Source organism: Rattus norvegicus, chromosome 12, assembly GCF_036323735.1.
Source record: "Rattus norvegicus strain BN/NHsdMcwi chromosome 12, GRCr8, whole genome shotgun sequence".
Classification (NCBI taxonomy): domain Eukaryota; kingdom Metazoa; phylum Chordata; class Mammalia; order Rodentia; family Muridae; genus Rattus; species Rattus norvegicus.
In genome coordinates, this window is record NC_086030.1 from 8,840,089 (window position 1) to 8,853,549 (window position 13,461).

General features: G+C 45.4%; 1 non-coding gene and 4 pseudogenes across 1 annotated transcript; all 5 read left to right on the forward strand.

Moving 5' to 3' along the window:
- Window positions 1–1,115: 1,115 nt before the first annotated feature.
- LOC134481423 (5S ribosomal RNA) lies at window positions 1,116–1,233 on the forward strand. Its single transcript, XR_010056860.1, has one exon. It is a non-coding gene; the product is annotated as a 5S ribosomal RNA (ribosomal RNA).
- Window positions 1,234–3,513: 2,280 nt separating this feature from the next.
- LOC134481367 (5S ribosomal RNA) lies at window positions 3,514–3,631 on the forward strand (annotated as a pseudogene).
- Window positions 3,632–5,961: 2,330 nt separating this feature from the next.
- Window positions 5,962–6,079, forward strand: LOC134481402 (5S ribosomal RNA; annotated as a pseudogene).
- A 4,458-nt stretch (window positions 6,080–10,537) lies between these two features.
- On the forward strand, window positions 10,538–10,655 carry LOC134481419 (5S ribosomal RNA; annotated as a pseudogene).
- A 2,272-nt stretch (window positions 10,656–12,927) lies between these two features.
- On the forward strand, window positions 12,928–13,045 carry LOC134481416 (5S ribosomal RNA; annotated as a pseudogene).
- The last annotated feature ends 416 nt before the right edge of the window (window positions 13,046–13,461 follow it).

The window sequence follows — 13,461 nt, forward strand, 5'->3', positions numbered from 1 at the left end:
ATGATCTGGATCTTGGGTTTTGAATTACTAGTGTGGATCAAATAGCATCCTGATGAAAATCACGTCTGATATGCTAGTTTTGAAAGCATTGGCAGTAGTTGGGAGATTTTTGGTTTTCGTTCTGCGTCAAAAGGCACTGACTCCTTTGAGCGAGTGAGAGCTCTCTGTAGTTGCATCCTGTAACAGTAGAGTACTTGACACCATGTTGTATTTCCTCGGCTTGAAGAACAGATTTTCTTAAACACTGGGGAGATTTTACAGTCATGACCCAAGTCAGAACTTATTTTTAACTGGGACACAGAAGGACCATTCTGGTTTGTGTGTGTGTGTGTGTGTGTGTGTGTGTGTGTGTGTGTGTGCATTTGTTTGTATGCAGTGTATGCATAAAACACTTACATAACCTGTCTGTTTTAGCTTGCTTTTAATACTCAACAGAGCTGAACGTGAAAACACAGGTTGATGAGAGGCCATCAGCCTGAACATTTTCCTGAAACCATAACCTTTCAGATTAAGCAGAGTCTGTAATGTATTGGATAGTTTAAAAGCAAGCCCATCAGAATTGATGTATTATCAAATAAATACAGTAGTTTATTTTCATACCAACTCCACCTTCAGAAAACGGAATTAAACAAAGTAGTAGCTTGATTTAACAACAAGACTTGGCCTAGTGTGGTGGTGTGCACCTTTAATGCCAGAACTCTAGAGGCAGGTGGAGCTGTGATTTAAGAGGCCAGCTGATATACAGAGGCAGGTCCGAGTCAGCTGTTCTGTGTAAAGGTTCCTCTTGTTGAACCATTCCTTTGTAGGAAGTTAAAATCTGTACTAAAAGGTTATGATTCATGGAATCTGTTTGATGTGGAAGTAGAATCATGGTTAGAGCTGAGGTTGGCCATTAAGTCCTGCTGTGGTTTAGTGCCTGGAGGCTCTGGTTGGTTGGTGGTGTGTTCATATGGGGTCTCAAGTCCCTTCAAGCTCTTTTAGTCCTTTCTCTGATTTCTTCAACTGGGGTCCTGCGCTCAGTTCACTCGTTTGTTGCTCGCATTCACCTATGTATCTGCCGTATTCTGGCTGTGTCAATGAATAGTTTTATATTCCTTTAAAAAAATGTCAGAAGAGCCTACAGCCATACCACCCTGAACGCGCCCGATCTCGTCTGATCTCGGAAGCTAAGCAGGGTCGGGCATGCTTAGTACGTGGATGGGAGACCACCTGGGATACCGGGTGCTGTAGGCTTTTGGGGGTTGGGGATTTAACTCAGTGGTAGGGCTCTTGCCAGGCAATCAAAATCCGGAGCTCAGGAGCTCAGGAGCTCAGGAGCCAGTGATTTCAGGACAGCAGGGATACACAGTGAGACCATGTGCGTAACAAACCAACAGAAACCAAAACAACAAAGCAACCTTAAAAAACCCATCCCAAACCAAACCAAACCAAACCAACAAACAGAAATAGACTTTACAACTTTTTTTAAAAAGATGTATTTCTTATATATAAGTACACTGTAGCTGTCTTCAGACACACCAGAAGAGGGCATCAGATCTCACTACAGATGGCTGTGAGACACCATGTCGTTGCTGGGATTTGAACTCAGAACCTCTGGAAGAGCAGTCAGTGCTCTTAACCACTAAGCCATCCTTCCAGCCCGACTTTACCACTTTTATTTTGTCTTTTTTTTTTCCTTCCCCAGAGCTAAGGATCGAACCCAGGGCCTTGTGCTTGCTAGGCATGTGCCCTACGACTGAGTTAAATCCCCAACCCTAAAAATAGACTTTAAAAATGTCAGAGGAACCCCTCTTCTAGGATGTGGCTGAGCTGAAGCACACAGGCGGGAAACTCTGCAGAATCCGCGGCCCTGAGCATCTGAGTGCTTCAAGTCTCCGATTAAATTTTAAAAATGGCCTCCAATAAAACTACATTGCAAAAAATGGGAAAAAAAAACAGAATGGAAAGAGTAAAAGAGCTGAAGAGGCTGAGCCTGAAGAATTTGTGGTAGAAAAAGTACTGAACCATTGTGTAGTGAACTATTTCGTGAAGTGGAAGGGGTTTACAGATGCCGATAATACTTGGGTACCAGGAGAAAATTTAGATTGTCCAGAATTAATTGAAGCACTTCTTCATTCTCGAAAATTGTAAAGAAAACGATTGTCCAAAAAGGAAATCTTTATCTGATAGTGAATCCGATGAGAGCAAATCGAAGAAGAGAGATGCTGCTGATAAGCAAAGGAGGCGAATATGAAGTGGCCTCAGATTGTCATCGCCTTCTATGAGGAGTGGCTGATTTGGCATTCTTGTACCGAAATGAAGTACAATAATTGTTTGCATATATAAATACACAATATTATATATATGTATATAATATATATATACATATATATATATATATATATATATATATATGAATGATCTGGATCTTGGGTTTTGAATTACTAGTGTGGATCAAATAGCATCCTGATGAAAATCACGTCTGATATGCTAGTTTTGAAAGCATTGGCAGTAGTTGGGAGATTTTTGGTTTTCGTTCTGCGTCAAAAGGCACTGACTCCTTTGAGCGAGTGAGAGCTCTCTGTAGTTGCTTCCTGTAACAGTAGAGTACTTGACACCATGTTGTATTTCCTCGGCTTGAAGAACAGCTTTTCTTAAACACTGGGGAGATTTTACAGTCATGACCCAAGTCAGAACTTATTTTTAACTGGGACACAGAAGGACCATTCTGGTTTGTGTGTGTGTGTGTGTGTGTGTGTGTGTGTGTGTGTGTGTGTGCATTTGTTTGTATGCAGTGTATGCATAAAACACTTACATAACCTGTCTGTTTTAGCTTGCTTTTAATACTCAAAAGAGCTGAACGTGAAAACACAGGTTGATGAGAGGCCATCAGCCTGAACATTTTCCTGAAACCATAACCTTTCAGATTAAGCAGAGTCTGTAATGTATTGGATAGTTTAAAAGCAAGCCCATCAGAATTGATGTATTATCAAATAAATACAGTAGTTTATTTTCATACCAACTCCACCTTCAGAAAACGGAATTAAACAAAGTAGTAGCTTGATTTAACAACAAGACTTGGCCTAGTGTGGTGGTGTGCACCTTTAATGCCAGAACTCTAGAGGCAGGTGGAGCTGTGATTTAAGAGGCCAGCTGATCTACAGAGGCAGGTCCGAGTCAGCTGTTCTGTGTAAAGGTTCCTCTGGTTGAACCATTCCTTTGTAGGAAGTTAAAATCTGTACTAAAAGGTTATGATTCATGGAATCTGTTTGATGTGGAAGTAGAATCATGGTTAGAGCTGAGGTTGGCCATTAAGTCCTGCTGTGGTTTAGTCCCTGGAAGCTCTGGTTGGTTGGTGGTGTGTTCATATGGGGTCTCAAGTCCCTTCAAGCTCTTTTAGTCCTTTCTCTGATTTCTTCAACTGGGGTCCTGCGCTCAGTTCACTCGTTTGTTGCTCGCATTCACCTATGTATCTGCCGTATTCTGGCTGTGTCAATGAATAGTTTTATATTCCTTTAAAAAAATGTCAGAAGAGCCTACAGCCATACCACCCTGAACGCGCCTGATCTCGTCTGATCTCGGAAGCTAAGCAGGGTCGGGCATGCTTAGTACGTGGATGGGAGACCACCTGGGATACCGGGTGCTGTAGGCTTTTGGGGGTTGGGGATTTAACTCAGTGGTAGAGCTCTTGCCAGGCAATCAAAATCAGGAGCTCAGGAGCTCAGGAGCTCAGGAGCTCAGGAGCTCAGGAGCTCAGGAGCTCAGGAGCTCAGGAGCTCAGGAGCTCAGGAGCTCAGGAGCCAGTGATTTCAGGACAGCAGGGATACACAGTGAGACCATGTGCGTAACAAACCAACAGAAACCAAAACAACAAAGCAACCTTAAAAAACCCATCCCAAACCAAACCAAACCAAACCAACAAACAGAAATAGACTTTACAACTTTTTTTAAAAAGATGTATTTCTTATATATAAGTACACTGTAGCTGTCTTCAGACACACCAGAAGAGGGCATCAGATCTCACCCCAGATGGCTGTGAGACACCGTGTCGTTGCTGGGATTTGAACTCAGAACCTCTGGAAGAGCAGTCAGTGCTCTTAACCACTAAGCCATCCTTCCAGCCCGACTTTACAACTTTTATTTTGTCTTTTTTTTTCCTTCCCCAGAGCTAAGGATCGAACCCAGGGCCTTGTGCTTGCTAGGCATGTGCCCTACGACTGAGTTAAATCCCCAACCCTAAAAATAGACTTTAAAAATGTCAGAGGAACCCCTCCTCTAGGATGTGGCTGAGCTGAAGCACACAGGCGGGAAACTCTGCAGAATCCGCGGCCCTGAGCATCTGAGCGCGCTTCAAGTCTCCGATTAAATTTTAAAAATGGCCTCCAATAAAACTACATTGCAAAAAATGGGAAAAAAAAAAACAGAATGGAAAGAGTAAAAGAGCTGAAGAGGCTGAGCCTGAAGAATTTGTGGTAGAAAAAGTACTGAACCATTGTGTAGTGAACTATTTCGTGAAGTGGAAGGGGTTTACAGATGCCGATAATACTGGGTACCAGGAGAAAATTTAGATTGTCCAGAATTAATTGAAGCACTTCTTCATTCTCGAAAATTGTAAAGAAAACGATTGTCCAAAAAGGAAATCTTTATCTGATAGTTAATCCGATGAGAGCAAATCGAAGAAGAGAGATGCTGCTGATAAGCAAAGGAGGCGAATATGAAGTGGCCTCAGATTGTCATCGCCTTCTATGAGGAGTGGCTGATTTGGCATTCTTGTACCGAAAGGAAGTACAATAATTGTTTGCATATATAAATACACAATATTATATATATATATGTATATAATATATATATATATATATATATATATATATATATATATGAATGATCTGGATCTTGGGTTTTGAATTACTAGTGTGGATCAAATAGCATCCTGATGAAAATCACGTCTGATATGCTAGTTTTGAAAGCATTGGCAGTAGTTGGGAGATTTTTGGTTTTCGTTCTGCGTCAAAAGGCACTGACTCCTTTGAGCGAGTGAGAGCTCTCTGTAGTTGCATCCTGTAACAGTAGAGTACTTGACACCATGTTGTATTTCCTCGGCTTGAAGAACAGATTTTCTTAAACACTGGGGAGATTTTACAGTCATGACCCAAGTCAGAACTTATTTTTAACTGGGACACAGAAGGACCATTCTGGTTTGTGTGTGTGTGTGTGTGTGTGTGTGTGCATTTGTTTGTATGCAGTGTATGCATAAAACACTTACATAACCTGTCTGTTTTAGCTTGCTTTTAATACTCAAAAGAGCTGAACGTGAAAACACAGGTTGATGAGAGGCCATCAGCCTGAACATTTTCCTGAAACCATAACCTTTCAGATTAAGCAGAGTCTGTAATGTATTGGATAGTTTAAAAGCAAGCCCATCAGAATTGATGTATTATCAAATAAATACAGTAGTTTATTTTCATACCAACTCCACCTTCAGAAAACGGAATTAAACAAAGTAGTAGCTTGATTTAACAACAAGACTTGGCCTAGTGTGGTGGTGTGCACCTTTAATGCCAGAACTCTAGAGGCAGGTGGAGCTGTGATTTAAGAGGCCAGCTGATATACAGAGGCAGGTCCGAGTCAGCTGTTCTGTGTAAAGGTTCCTCTTGTTGAACCATTCCTTTGTAGGAAGTTAAAATCTGTACTAAAAGGTTATGATTCATGGAATCTGTTTGATGTGGAAGTAGAATCATGGTTAGAGCTGAGGTTGGCCATTAAGTCCTGCTGTGGTTTAGTGCCTGGAAGCTCTGGTTGGTTGGTGTTGTTGTTCATATGGGGTCTCAAGTCCCTTCAAGCTCTTTTAGTCCTTTCTCTGATTTCTTCAACTGGGGTCCTGCGCTCAGTTCACTGGTTTGTTGCTCGCATTCACCTATGTATCTGCCGTATTCTGGCTGTGTCAATGAATAGTTTTATATTCCTTAAAAAAATGTCAGAAGAGCCTACAGCCATACCACCCGGAACGTGCCCGATCTCGTCTGATCTCGGAAGCTAAGCAGGGTCGGGCATGCTTAGTACGTGGATGGGAGACCACCTGGGATACCGGGTGCTGTAGGCTTTTGGGGGTTGGGGATTTAACTCAGTGGTAGAGCTCTTGCCAGGCAATCAAAATCAGGAGCTCAGGAGCTCAGGAGCTCAGGAGCTCAGGAGCTCAGGAGCTCAGGAGCTCAGGAGCTCAGGAGCTCAGGAGCTCAGGAGCTCAGGAGCTCAGGAGCTCAGGAGCTCAGGAGCTCAGGAGCTCAGGAGCTCAGGAGCTCAGGAGCTCAGGAGCTCAGGAGCTCAGGAGCTCAGGAGCTCAGGAGCTCAGGAGCTCAGGAGCTCAGGAGCTCAGGAGCTCAGGAGCTCAGGAGCTCAGGAGCTCAGGAGCTCAGGAGCTCAGGAGCTCAGGAGCTCAGGAGCTCAGGAGCTCAGGAGCTCAGGAGCTCAGGAGCTCAGGAGCTCAGGAGCTCAGGAGCTCAGGAGCTCAGGAGCTCAGGAGCTCAGGAGCTCAGGAGCTCAGGAGCTCAGGAGCTCAGGAGCTCAGGAGCTCAGGAGCTCAGGAGCTCAGGAGCTCAGGAGCTCAGGAGCTCAGGAGCTCAGGAGCTCAGGAGCTCAGGAGCTCAGGAGCTCAGGAGCTCAGGAGCTCAGGAGCTCAGGAGCTCAGGAGCTCAGGAGCTCAGGAGCTCAGGAGCTCAGGAGCTCAGGAGCTCAGGAGCTCAGGAGCTCAGGAGCTCAGGAGCTCAGGAGCTCAGGAGCTCAGGAGCTCAGGAGCTCAGGAGCTCAGGAGCTCAGGAGCTCAGGAGCTCAGGAGCTCAGGAGCTCAGGAGCTCAGGAGCTCAGGAGCTCAGGAGCTCAGGAGCTCAGGAGCTCAGGAGCTCAGGAGCTCAGGAGCTCAGGAGCTCAGGAGCTCAGGAGCTCAGGAGCTCAGGAGCTCAGGAGCTCAGGAGCTCAGGAGCTCAGGAGCTCAGGAGCTCAGGAGCTCAGGAGCTCAGGAGCTCAGGAGCTCAGGAGCTCAGGAGCTCAGGAGCTCAGGAGCTCAGGAGCTCAGGAGCTCAGGAGCTCAGGAGCTCAGGAGCTCAGGAGCTCAGGAGCTCAGGAGCTCAGGAGCTCAGGAGCTCAGGAGCTCAGGAGCTCAGGAGCTCAGGAGCTCAGGAGCTCAGGAGCTCAGGAGCTCAGGAGCTCAGGAGCTCAGGAGCTCAGGAGCTCAGGAGCTCAGGAGCTCAGGAGCTCAGGAGCTCAGGAGCTCAGGAGCTCAGGAGCTCAGGAGCTCAGGAGCTCAGGAGCTCAGGAGCTCAGGAGCTCAGGAGCTCAGGAGCTCAGGAGCTCAGGAGCTCAGGAGCTCAGGAGCTCAGGAGCTCAGGAGCTCAGGAGCTCAGGAGCTCAGGAGCTCAGGAGCTCAGGAGCTCAGGAGCTCAGGAGCTCAGGAGCTCAGGAGCTCAGGAGCTCAGGAGCTCAGGAGCTCAGGAGCTCAGGAGCTCAGGAGCTCAGGAGCTCAGGAGCTCAGGAGCTCAGGAGCTCAGGAGCTCAGGAGCTCAGGAGCTCAGGAGCTCAGGAGCTCAGGAGCTCAGGAGCTCAGGAGCTCAGGAGCTCAGGAGCTCAGGAGCTCAGGAGCTCAGGAGCTCAGGAGCTCAGGAGCTCAGGAGCTCAGGAGCTCAGGAGCTCAGGAGCTCAGGAGCTCAGGAGCTCAGGAGCTCAGGAGCTCAGGAGCTCAGGAGCTCAGGAGCTCAGGAGCTCAGGAGCTCAGGAGCTCAGGAGCTCAGGAGCTCAGGAGCTCAGGAGCTCAGGAGCTCAGGAGCTCAGGAGCTCAGGAGCTCAGGAGCTCAGGAGCTCAGGAGCTCAGGAGCTCAGGAGCTCAGGAGCTCAGGAGCTCAGGAGCTCAGGAGCTCAGGAGCTCAGGAGCTCAGGAGCTCAGGAGCTCAGGAGCTCAGGAGCTCAGGAGCTCAGGAGCTCAGGAGCTCAGGAGCTCAGGAGCTCAGGAGCTCAGGAGCTCAGGAGCTCAGGAGCTCAGGAGCTCAGGAGCTCAGGAGCTCAGGAGCTCAGGAGCTCAGGAGCTCAGGAGCTCAGGAGCTCAGGAGCTCAGGAGCTCAGGAGCTCAGGAGCTCAGGAGCTCAGGAGCTCAGGAGCTCAGGAGCTCAGGAGCTCAGGAGCTCAGGAGCTCAGGAGCTCAGGAGCTCAGGAGCTCAGGAGCTCAGGAGCTCAGGAGCTCAGGAGCTCAGGAGCTCAGGAGCTCAGGAGCTCAGGAGCTCAGGAGCTCAGGAGCTCAGGAGCTCAGGAGCTCAGGAGCTCAGGAGCTCAGGAGCTCAGGAGCTCAGGAGCTCAGGAGCTCAGGAGCTCAGGAGCTCAGGAGCTCAGGAGCTCAGGAGCTCAGGAGCTCAGGAGCTCAGGAGCTCAGGAGCTCAGGAGCTCAGGAGCTCAGGAGCCCACTGAAACCAAAACAACAAAGCAACCTTAAAAAACCCATCGCAAACCAAACCAAACAAAGAAACAGAAGTAGAATTTACAACTTTTTTTAAAAGATTTATTTCTTATATATAAGTACACTGTAGCTGTCTTCAGACACACCAGAAGAGGGCATCAGATCTCATTACAGATGGCTGTGAGACACCATGTGATTGCTGGAATTTGAACTCAGAACCACTGGAAAGGCAGTCAGTGCTCTTAACCACTAAGCCATCCTTCCAGCCCGACTTTACAACTTTTATTTGTCTTCTTTTTTTCCTTCCCCAGAGCTAAGAATCGAACCCAGGGCCTTGTGCTTGCTAGGCATGTGCTCTACGACTGAGTTAAATCCCCAACCCTATAAATAGACTTTAAAAATGTCAGAGGAACCCCTCCTCTAGGATGTGGCTGAGCTGAAGCACACAGTCGGGAGACTCTGCAGAATCCGCGGCCCTGAGCATCTGAGCGCGCTCCAAGTCTCCGATTAAATTTTAAAAATGGCCTCCAAGAAAACTACATTGCAAACAAATGGGAAAAAAAAAAACAGAATGGAAAGAGTAAAAGAGTTGAAGAGGCTGAGCCTGAAGAATTTGTGGTAGAAAAAGTACCGAACCATTGTGTAGTGAACTATTTCGTGAAGTGGAAGGGGTTTACAGATGCCGATAATACTTGGGTACTAGGAGAAAATTTAGATTGTCCAGAATTAATTGAAGCACTTCTTCATTCTCGAAAAGCTGGTAAAGAAAACGATGGTCCAAAAAGGAAATCTTTATCTGATAGTGAATCCAATGAGAGCAAATCGAAGAAGAGAGATGCTGCTGACAAGCAAAGGAGGCGAATATGAAGTGGCCTCAGATTGTCATCGCCTTCTATGAGGAGTGGCTGACTTGGCATTCTTGTACCGAAATGAAGTACAATAATTGTTTGCATATATAAATGCACATATTATATATATATATATATATATATATATATATATATATGATCTGGATCTTGGGTTTTGAATTACTAGTGTGGATCAAATAGCATCCTGATGAAATTCACGTCTGATATGCTAGTTTTGAAAGCATTGGCAGTAGTTGGGAGATTTTTGGTTTTCGTTCTGTGTCAAAAGGCACTGACTCCTTTGAGCGAGTGAGAGCTCTCTGTAGTTGCTTCCTGTAACAGTAGAGTACTTGACACCATGTTGTATTTCCTCGGCTTGAAGAACAGCTTTTCTTAAACACTGGGGAGATTTTACAGTCATGACTCAAGTCAGAACTTATTTTTAACTGGGACACAGAAGGACCATTCTGGTTTGTGTGTGTGTGTGTGTGTGTGTGTGTGTGTGTGTGTGCGTGCGTTTGTTTGTATGCAGTGTATGCATAAAACACTTCCATAACCTGTCTGTTTTAGCTTGTTTTTAAAACTCAAAAGAGCTAAACATGAAAACACAGGTTGATGAGAGGCCATCTGTCTGAACATTTTCCTGAAACCATAACCTTTCGGATTAATCAGAGTCTGTAATGTATTGGATAGTTTAAAAGCAAGCCCATCAGAATTGATGTATTATCAAGTAAATACAGTAGTTTATTTTCATACCAACTCCACCTTCAGAAAACGGAATTAAACAAAGTAGAAGCTTGATTTAACAACAAGACTTGGCCTAGTGTGGTGGTGCGCACCTTTAATGCCAGAACTCTAGAGGCAGGTGGAGCTGTGATTTAAGAGGCCAGATGATCTACAGAGGCAGGTCCGTGTCAGCTGGTCTGTGTAAAGGTGCCTCTGGTTGAACCATTCCTTTGTAGGAAGTTAAAATCTGTACTAAAAGGTTATGATTCATGGAATCTGTTAGATGTGGAAGTAGAATCATGGTTAGAGCTGATGTTGGCCATTAAGTCCTGCTGTGGTTTAGTCCCTGGAAGCTCTGGTTGGTTGGTGTTGTTGTTCCTATGGGGTCTCAAGTCCCTTCAAGCTCTTTTAGTCCTTTCTTTGATTTCTACACCTGGGGTCCTGTTCTCAGTTCACTGGTTTGTTGCTGGCATTCACCTATGTATCTGCCGTATTCTGGCTGTGTCAATGAATAGTTTATATTCCTTTTAAAAAAAATGTCAGAAGAACCTACAGCCATACCACTCTGAACGTGCCCGATATCGTCTGATCTCGGAAGCTAAGCAGGGTCAGGCCTGGTTAGTACGTGGATGGGAGACCGCCTGGGATACCGGGTGCTGTAGACTTTTGGGGGTTGGGGATTAGGCTCAGGGGTAGAGCGCTTGCCTAGCAATCAAAAGGGCCTGAGTTCGGCTTGGAGCTCAGGAGCTCAGGAGCTCAGGAGCACAGGAGCCCAGGAGCACAGGAGCTCAGGAGCTCAGGAGCTCAGGAGCTCAGGAGCCCACTGAAACCAAAACAACAAAGCAACCTTAAAAAACCCATCGCAAACCAAACCAAACAAAGAAACAGAAGTAGAATTTAACCTTTTTTTAAAAGATGTATTTCTTATATATAAGTACACTGTAGCTGTCTTCAGACACACCAGAAGAGGCCATCAGATCTCATTACAGATGGCTGTGAGACACCATGTGATTTCTGGAATTTGAACTCAGAACCTCTGGAAGAGCAGTCAGTGCTCTTAACCACTAAGCCATCCTTCCAGCCCGACTTTACAACTTTTATTTTGTCTTCTTTTTTTCCTTCCCCAGAGCTAAGGATCGAACCCAGGGCCTTGTGCTTGCTAGGCATGTGCTCTACGACTGAGTTAAATCCCCAACCCTATAAATAGACTTTAAAAATGTCAGAGGAACCCCTCCTCTAGGATGTGGCTGAGCTGAAGCACACAGTCGGGAGACTCTGCAGAATCCGCGGCCCTGAGCATCTGAGCGCGCTCCAAGTCTCCGATTAAATTTTAAAAATGGCCTCCAAGAAAACTACATTGCAAACAAATGGGAAAAAAAAACAGAATGGAAAGAGTAAAAGAGTTGAAGAGGCTGAGCCTGAAGAATTTGTGGTAGAAAAAGTACCGAACCATTGTGTAGTGAACTATTTCGTGAAGTGGAAGGGGTTTACAGATGCCGATAATACTTGGGTACCAGGAGAAAATTTAGATTGTCCAGAATTAATTGAAGCACTTCTTCATTCTCGAAAAGCTGGTAAAGAAAACGATGGTCCAAAAAGGAAATCTTTATCTGATAGTGATTCCGATGAGAGCAAATCGAAGAAGAGAGATGCTGCTGACAAGCAAAGGAGGCGAATATGAAGTGGCCTCAGATTGTCATCGCCTTCTATGAGGAGTGGCTGACTTGGCATTCTTGTACCGAAATGAAGTACAATAATTGTTTGCATATATAAATGCACATATTATATATATATATATATATATATATATATATATATATATATGATCTGGATCTTGGGTTTTGAATTACTAGTGTGGATCAAATAGCATCCTGATGAAATTCACGTCTGATATGCTTGTTTTGAAAGCATTGGCAGTAGTTGGGAGATTTTTGGTTTTCGTTCTGTGTCAAAAGGCACTGACTCCTTTGAGCGAGTGAGAGCTCTCTGTAGTTGCTTCCTGTAACAGTAGAGTACTTGACACCATGTTGTATTTCCTCGGCTTGAAGAACAGCTTTTCTTAAACACTGGGGAGATTTTACAGTCATGACTCAAGTCAGAACTTATTTTTAACTGGGACACAGAAGGACCATTCTGGTTTGTGTGTGTGTGTGTGTGTGTGTGTGTGTGTGTGTGTGCGTTTGTTTGTATGCAGTGTATGCATAAAACACTTCAATAACCTGTCTGTTTTAGCTTGCTTTTAATACTCAAAAGAGCTGAACGTGAAAACACAGGTTGATGAGAGGCCATCAGCCTGAACATTTTCCTGAAACCATAACCTTTCGGATAAAGCAGAGTCTGTAATGTATTGGATAGTTTAAAAGCAAGCCCATCAGAATTGATGTATTATCAAATAAATACAGTAGTTTATTTTCATACCAACTCCACCTTCAGAAAACGGAATTAAACAAAGTAGTAGCTTGATTTAACAACAAGACTTGGCCTAGTGTGGTGGTGTGCACCTTTAATGCCAGAACTCTAGAGGCAGGTGGAGCTGTGATTTAAGAGGCCAGCTGATCTACAGAGGCAGGTCCGAGTCAGCTGTTCTGTGTAAAGGTTCCTCTGGTTGAACCATTCCTTTGTAGGAAGTTAAAATCTGTTCTAAAAGGTTATGATTCATGGAATCTGTTTGATGTGGAAGTAGAATCATGGTTAGAGCTGATGTTGGCCATTAAGTCCTGCTGTGGTTTAGTCCCTGGAAGCTCTGGTTGGTTGGTGTTGTTGTTCATATGGGGTCTCAAGTCCCTTCAAGCTCTTTTAGTCCTTTCTCTGATTTCTTCAACTGGGGTCCTGCGCTCAGTTCACTCGTTTGTTGCTCGCATTCACCTATGTATCTGCCGTATTCTGGCTGTGTCAATGAATAGTTTTATTATATTCCTTTAAAAAAATGTCAGAAGAGCCTACAGCCATACCACCCTGAACGCGCCCGATCTCGTCTGATCTCGGAAGCTAAGCAGGGTCTGGCATGCTTAGTACGTGGATTGGAGACCACCTGGGATACCGGGTGCTGTAGGCTTTTGGGGGTTGGGGATTTAACTCAATGGTAGAGCTCTTGCCAGGAGCTCAGGAGCTCAGGAGCTCAGGAGCTCAGGAGCTCAGGAGCTCAGGAGCTCAGGAGCTCAGGAGCTCAGGAGCCCACTGAAACCAAAACAACAAAGCAACCTTAAAAAATCCATCGCAAACCAAACCAAACAAAGAAACAGAAGTAGAATTTACAACTTTTTTTAAAAGATTTATTTCTTATATATAAGTACACTGTAGCTGTCTTCTGACACACCAGAAGAGGGCATCAGATCTCATTACAGATGGCTGTGAGACACCATGTGATTGCTGGAATTTGAACTCAGAACCTCTGGAAAGGCAGTCAGTGCTCTTAACCACTAAGCCATCCTTCCAGCCCGACTTTACAACTTTTATTTTGTCTTCTTTTTT